The sequence below is a fragment of the Wolffia australiana genome, chromosome 1, assembly GCF_029677425.1.
Source record: "Wolffia australiana isolate 7733 chromosome 1, ASM2967742v1".
NCBI classification, from domain to species: Eukaryota; Viridiplantae; Streptophyta; class Magnoliopsida; order Alismatales; family Araceae; genus Wolffia; species Wolffia australiana.
Window position 1 is genome coordinate 5,514,716 of NC_135835.1, and position 8,496 is coordinate 5,523,211.

The window sequence follows — 8,496 nt, forward strand, 5'->3', positions numbered from 1 at the left end:
AAGAACGACCATCAGTGATAAATACAGATTCAGGGTGGGCAAGTGTGGCAAGGCGAGAGAGGATAGTGTCATCACTTGTCACATGACGTTAGGCCTTGGAATCAATAATCCAAGACCCCGAAGAGGGAGAGTGAGGGATAGTACCTCGACCAGAGGTAGAGATGCCACACGTGGTAGTGGTAAGAGCGGCGAAGTTGGCCGGAGGACCACCAGGAGAAGTATTCACCGCATAAGAGGGAGTAGCCAAAATAGAGGAGGGTTACATAAACCTTAGAGGCAGTAATGGTGGAGGAGCCGATGAAGAAGGGGCATGATGAGGATGTCCGGGGCGATTACCCCACTTCTGATAGAACCAAGCAGATGAATGTGTCGGTCGAGAGCGATGGATGCATGGAGGACCGATATACTTGTTGCGACGCCAATCAGAAGATCAATCACCGGACGGTTGAGAATTGTCGGAGCTTCTCCCAGTGGTAGTGAGGGTGACAAGAGTAGAAGTAAATAAGGCCAAAGAGTCGGAGGATGCAATATGAGTTGCCAAAGAAGGGCCTTTGATGGGAGTGAGGTTGTCCACGCAGTGAGCCACATTAAAGACATCGGCCAAGGATGGAAGAGTCGCGCCACTCAAAATAGATCCACATATCTGCGTACTAATGGCCGTAGGAATAGAGTTAAGGAATATAGTTACCTGTAACTCTTACCGATAACGTCGTTGCTCCAGGAGATCCAGTATATGGCTGATATACCTGTCGCTGAGAATCACATCCACAAAGAGTAGCATATACCATCTCGAGGGAACCCTCAAATCCTTGGAAGTTTAAACATCTTACAGAAGATGTCAATAGTAGAGGTGATATTACTCTTAGAACTATACATCCGGAAGAGCTCGTCCAATATCTTCTTTGTCGGGGATATAAGCTGAAGTGAGTCAGCAAGATAAGGAGAGAGCATCTTCAGGAGCCAGATGGTAGCCGTATGATCACGTGTCATCCAATGTACATAATGAGGATCATCAGGCGGAGGTGGATCTTCCGTCAAAAGAGACTCGTGCTGATGGATTTGAAGAAATCGACAAAAACTTGCCAACCACGTGATGTAATCAGAGCCGCATCCAGAGAAAATTGAACACGACACATGAAACTAGGAGATAAACGGGTTGACCAGTCCGGTGTTAACTGGTGTAGGCATATAGGTAGGCGATGGATAGTCCACAGAAGGATCCATCTCAAGCAGATATATAAAGATAGAGCACTGCCGGTAAGAGGGAGCGCCGCTGGTGTGAATCATAGAGGAGCACTGAGCAGTCCAAAAGTGCCACGAGATGACCCACCACCAAGAAGCACGGCAACGAGGCTGAACCGCCGTGATGAGCAATCAATAAACGCTGCGACAAAAAAATAAATTTCATCGTGAGAGAGAAGTGTCGAGGAGCACCATGACAAGACGAGGATGCCGCCAAGGATCCGCTGCCTGGATAACACCGGCATGAAGGAGACATTGCTGGCTGCAGAGAAGCTGCCGAAAAGACCGGCATTGACGTCGTCGACTGAAGAAAATGGCGTTGAGTTTTCCGGCATTGAGGTTGGCGGCTTAAGATTGCCGGCTGAATAAATTGCCCGCTGAAGATTGCTGGATGAAGATCGCACGAATGAATAATGCGTCATCTCAAAGATATTAACGCATGGTCTTGCAAAGGAGTTTTCTACCGGAGAAAATATTTCCCATGAAGAAGTATTTTTGCAGAGTAATGTAGTCACGATCTTCATGTCGCCTGCATCGTCAGAGAGAAATAACCAGCGATTGAAGAACCACCGGGAGATGAGGAAGACGATGCGTCGTCGGAGAGAGATAACCGGTGAATGAAGAACCATCGGGATATGAACAAGATGCCACTGAAGACAAACCGCCGGAGAGAGAGAGGAGGAAATTGACGGTTAGAGGAGGAAGAGAGAGTGAAGGAGGTCCCAATCAAGAGCCATGGAGGCTCTGATACCAAGTTGAAAAAGAAGAGGCCAACATTGCCGATCGATGTGTCCACGTTAGGTTAGAATAGAAACAACTAGAGATTACATAAAGAGAGAGATAGATAGATAGAGAGAGAGAGAGGTGGGCCAATGGCCCACTTACATAGGCCCACAAGGGGCTTCTCTTCTCACAGTTTCCTATTGTGCCCTCGATGTCTGTTTTTGAGGGATAAAGAATCATCATAATCATGATGATTTTACTAAAGACCTGAAATTTTATCCTCTTGGGGGTAAGGCCAATCACCACCTTGAGTTTCTAACTAGTGAGTTTGTTCACTAAACACATTAATTAACATGGTTAAATGTGCACTAACATAATTAAATTTATTCTAAAATTTTTCTAATACATGATCAACAACATCAATCGGTGGAGAAGGAGAAAATTCTCAATAACAAATTTGCTTAGATAGGGACCTACACCAAATAGCTATCTATCGACATGTCAGCCAATGCAGATCGCATTTGCTTGAATGCATATGCATGCATGATGAAATGATGGATGAAACTGACATATTGTCTAGAATATAGGTAGACAAAGATTGGGCTCTAGCACCAACTTGATGCATAATCACTAGGACTAATACTCACCAAAGTTTTGGTCATACAAGTTTTGGGTATGGCAAACCATAAATTAACATGTTCGATGCAAACATTTAAAACCAAGGAAAATAACACTGTGGCAGTCCTTTTTATTGATTGAGGGTTGTCCTACAAACATCATGGTAAAAAAAAACCTCAAAATCCAGGATCCAAAACATTCCATAAATCTACTTTCTGAAATCTACAGCAATGGAGAAACACACAAAAAAATAGTAGATGAAATACAATGGACGCCCAAAGAGCGAAGAGTGGACATGTGACTAGGAAACAACATGTCAGGGATATGATGGAAAGGATGACAGAACATGATGGACGGTGATGTGATCAAACTTTCATCATGTCACCATCCTGTCACGCGTCCCAGCATATACAAAAAAAACGTAACGTTCTGTCACACATCCCTCTATAGGGCATCCCGTCACATCCACGTCATCGTGAAAGCATCACCATCGCCGATGACATGAATGAAACCCTTATATATGCAATGTATTCTTCTTAGGGAACGACATGGAACGTCAGATTGCCCTGTACCACAGCGTGAACTTTGCTTATGGAGGGTATGGCATCCTTGATGTGACCGTAAGTTTCTTCATTGAACTACGTAATATTATTACGCGACCCTGGATTACATCTCATTTGTTCTTACACAAAGTATCTGGTCTATTTAGTCCCAAAATCTCTCCATCTCCCTAAAGTATCGAGAAATATCGAGAACTATTCTGTTTTTACACAAAGTATCAAGAACTACAGGAAGATCAGCACACATCTAAAGAACCAACATGGCACCAAAGCAGCTAACCATTTCCTTGCAAAATCTCTATTTGTGTTCAACACCGGAAACAACGACCTGCTTGGTTACTTCGCTAGAAATGAACGTCAAAATGCCACGGAGCAGTAGTTTTCATTGGGCTGCTGGGAAGTCAGTTCCAACCCCAGTTACAGGTCCTTTTTAACCCTTTTTACTCTGAATTTTTAACGACAAATCAATACCGATGAATTCTGAAGTGCTGGAAAAGCAGTTTAAAGAAGATAGAGCGCATACCATGCATTCAGGGTTAAAAATAATGATTTTTACATGTATTTTATGTCTATTTTAACTTTTCAAAATTTCTGTCATGGCCGTCATCTGTGACAGCTGTTTTATCACGTCATGCGTCCTGGGTACCTCGTCATCGTCACGTCCCTGTCACAACCACTTCGTCATCCATCATCGTCACCTTCACAGAACTCTAAACCTGTCACCATCACCGTCACGTCATCTGTCACATTTCTGTCATGGTGACGTGTGATGTGAAGGATAACATATGCTGATCCCTACATGTGACACTTATGTAGTGTAGTAGGGTGATGATAAGAGCTAAAGAAGCATTCAATGTGGAAGATGGTTGATATGTGCGCAATCAATTGGTGGAAGTTTTGTCAACTGAAAAATGGTAAACACAATGCACAAAGATCAAATGCTGTGCATTAAGGGCAGAGATGATAACACACACGTTTAGTAGCTTAATCTGACCATAATTATGTGTTTTATGTGCATGTTATCAAGCTTAGAATGATAAATGTTATTTTTAGAATGAAACTCATTTTACACATTTTTACGTATTTTTGTGATTTTTTGAAATCAAATTCTGAAAAAATATAAATTCTTTAGTCAGAATATAATTTTTCTGAAATTTGTTACATTAAATTAGTGAAGATATGATTTTTCTAAGTCAAAATACATATTTGGTTATAATTTTTGGGCCTTTATTTAATTTAATATGGATTTTGTTATATGTTTAACCCTTTCTTTGCAATGCAACGTGTCGCTGTTCAAATCATCGAACAAGAACTAACAGCAGTTAAGGATAATGATTGGCGATATCCAATCATTAAACCATGTTAATGATTGGCATCAACCGATCATTTACCGAAATCATTATGGCATCGAGATATGTGATGCCATAATGACATTTAATTATAATCATTTTCTTTTTACTTTTTCTAACAGAGGTGACATGTCCCACTAATAAAAAAAAGGGCCTTGATGCGCTGCCATATCACTTGCCTTTTTAATTATTTATTTCTTTATTCCTTTTGTCTTCTTTTAGTCTTTTCACTATGGCAACACATGGCGTAACGAGAGATGTCAACTGCAATGATGAGGAAGAAACTAATCATAGTATCAAATACCACAATGTGACAAAACCGTAATTGAATGACTTGATAGCACTAACGAGGATGGGGAGAGGTAAATCTTTTGATTAGATCAGTAGAAAGTAACTGTCCGACTTCCAAGCTTGATATCTGATGATCCAAAACTCTGATTGAGCTGAAGCTTTACCAATTGAGCATCCAAGCTTTGTAAAAAATATATTTAAGCTCAATTCCTCCTAGAGAGGCAAATTGAAAGAAAGTGAAGTTTTGAAGCTCCATCAAGGGTGTCTGGGTGTCTCTAATGCTTCTAGAGGTTCAACATAGATGTGGCGAGGTTGCTCTACATAAGGAAGATGCCTTGATTCCGACGGAATATAGGGATGTAAGGTTAGTCTCTTGCCTTACATTGATTCTTATTCAACACACTTAGGTAGTTTAACTATCATCTTTATCCACCTCATTCATTCATCTTCCCTATCTACCCTAATCTATCATTCATTTCATTTTTCCCATTCGCCATTAGAATCTCATCAATTACCTCTATCATTTCCTTTAACAAAACATACATAACTATCTCTCTCATTTTTATCATCATTATGCTTTATTTTCACTACCTCCATCACCGCATCCACCACCATCCAAGACACTTCCACTGTTGTCGTCACAATCCCGTCTTGTTTTCCCATACTCCTATATTATAAACCCTAAATTCAAAAATCCTAAATCGAATAGCTCTTAACGTTCGCTCCCATTTCGTCTCTCATCATTGCTTCACACCTTCTTACCCTTTAGCTCTGGCTCGATAAATCATGACTTATCACAATTAATTCAATTGTTATTACTATCTTCACCCATTCACCACCTCGTACGATATACATAACTCTTCTCATCTTCTTTAGATCACCCAATGAAGAGAGCTCCTTTCCTAATATCCAACCCATGCGGAGACAACCCTTACTCATCAATAACTAACTAAATTGTTTTGTGATTAAAGATTATAAATATTATTAATCAAACTCAATTTCACGCTGACGTAAGTTTTACCCTAATTTTGAGTTTATCAAGAGAAAACATCTGGAGTGTGATGACTGGACACGACTATGTGATAGAAAGATGTGGGGCGCACCATGACAATACACCATGGAGCAGCACAATGAAGCCATGCAGCAACATGGCAGCTTTATTATTTTCTTGCAGGCTTTACATAAAATGATCATCATACAATGAAACTTTATCATGTCTCAAGGTCTATGAAAATCAACCTTGGACGTGATTACCTTTTCAATTATTCCGGTTTGCTTTTTTAACTCTAACTGGTGTGATTTTTAAAGGAGGCTTGCCAAACAAATAATGCCATACCAAAATCTTCTTTCCTTAATGACCCAATAAAGATATGCATTGGGAGATAGAGAGAGTGAGAGCAGAGAGGGATGGAGATAGGGAGATGGATAGATAGAAATAGGGAGATAGAGAGAGTTAGAGCAGAGAGTGATTGAGATAGTGAGATAGAGAGATTGAGATAGGGAGACAGAGAAATTGGGAGAGCAGAGAGGGATGGAGATAGGGAGATAGGGAGATAGAAATAGGGAGATAGAGAGAGTGAGAGTAGAGGGATTGAGCTAGGGAGATGGAGAAATAGAGAGAGTAGAGAGGGATGGAGATAGGGAGATAGAGAGATAGAAACAGGGAGATAGCGAGAGTGAGAGTAGAGAGTGATAAAGATAGGGAGATAGAGAGATTGAATTAGGGAGGTAGAGAAGTCATTGACTTGTGTCAGCAATTGAGAATCTACCTTTTCGACAGACAATGACTTTTCCAGCTCTCTATTCTGCTGACTTTCTGAGAAAATTTTAAATTGTGTTTTAAAAAAATACAAACGAAAACTTCAAAACTAAAGCAAGTCGATTGCTTGAATGAACATAACAAGGAGTTAAATGAAATGCTGAATTTTATAAAAAATTAAATTCTCAAATTTTCTGGAGTTGATGACAGGTTATTCTATTCAGATCTATCTATTCCCAATAGCTCATATAAGGCATATTGAGCTTTTTTCAATAATTTTAAAATTTCCAAGTTCAAGAAAAGTTGGCCAAAAAATGATGGATAATTGGTACGAATAGTCTTGGAACTTTATCCTATTAAATAGAGAGGAATGGAGATAGGGAGATTGAGAGATAGAAATAGGGAGATAGCGAGAGTGAGAGTAGAGAGTGATCGAGATAGGGAGATGAGAGATTGAGATTGGGAGATAGAGAAATAGAGAGAACAACAGTCCAGCTCCAAAATAGCTTCAATGTAGCCAACATTGCATACGCGGATCAACTTCAAGATATCATCAGAGTTTACTCAGATAACCACTGATGCTAGATCAAAGAGACATTCTATTTGCAAAAACATGATGGAGAACAAATGGAGAAGACGACATACTGCTTGAGTGAGAAGCTCCTCTTGGCAGAAGCGGCCCCCCACTGAAGGAGAATCAATGGAGAACAAGGAACTCAAAGAAGAGCTCGACCTGCCAAGAGCTCTCTCAACTTGACAAGAGTGTTCGACCTGTCAAGAGCTCGACGTAAAATCAATGGAGACGAGCGTTCAACTTTGACCTGATGGGGAATCCTTAGAGAAGGTAAGCTCTTAGAAGTTAGAAGTAAGAAACTATTTTCCGTCACCAGTGATGGTGACAACATCACAGTGATGGTGATGTGGCGGGACGATGCTCGAGGGACGCGTGACAAGTATCTGATGGTTTTTTTTTTCTAAACCCTGGTACGCGTGACATGACTGTGACGTGACAAACATATCGGCACGTCAGCGTCTATCACTAGACGTCATCCGTCTCGTCACATCCGAGACGTCACGTCTCAGACGTGTCGCTCCCCAATCCCAAATGATCAAGGACTACAGTAATGGCCAGCTCTACCATCTCATCATTGAGACCGAGGATGAGGTCAAGTAGCAGACTTATGAGACACTTGTGCATGAGAGGGTTCTAATAAGGTCTCGGAGCTTATCTACTTCATAAGCTCTCAAGCGCTCTTCTATCTTTTCAAGGAATACACTTCTATCCTGAAATAAATGGAGTTATGCTTACACAAAAAACTCTAGCTAGATGGGTTAGAGGTTGATTCGATATATATCTCTAGCTCTTTTGATTGTTTCAAACCATAGATCATCTTCTGAAATTTACAAACTTTATCACTATCTTCTTAATCATAACTAATTGGCATATATATATAGAAAATAGCAAAAAAAAAATTAGTATCTTATACTTTGATTCCTTGAAAATTTAATAAAGTATTGAAAAAAAATTACCTATAAAGGAGAAACCCTGATCATACACTATTTTATAAACACAATAGAGAGATGAAAGTTACCATTTTACTAGTTTATGTAGGTGGCATAATTGTGACAGGTGATGATAATGAAGAGATAGAAACCTTATGATGCCGATTGTCTCATGAATTTGACATCAAATAGTTGGGCCTTTTGAAATATTTTCTTAGAATAGAATTTTTGTACCGTTCTTTTGGTTTATTGATTTGCTGAGAGAAACATGTTATCGAAGTTCTTCAACCAAATGATATACATACGGACTCAAATCACAAATTGAAGATGGGAGAAGATGTTGAGGCAGCTGACCAGGGAAAATATAAATGGCTCATTGGTAAATTGGTTTATCTGTCTCATTCTACACCCAACTACTTCATGTCAAATTCATGAGATATATATGATAACA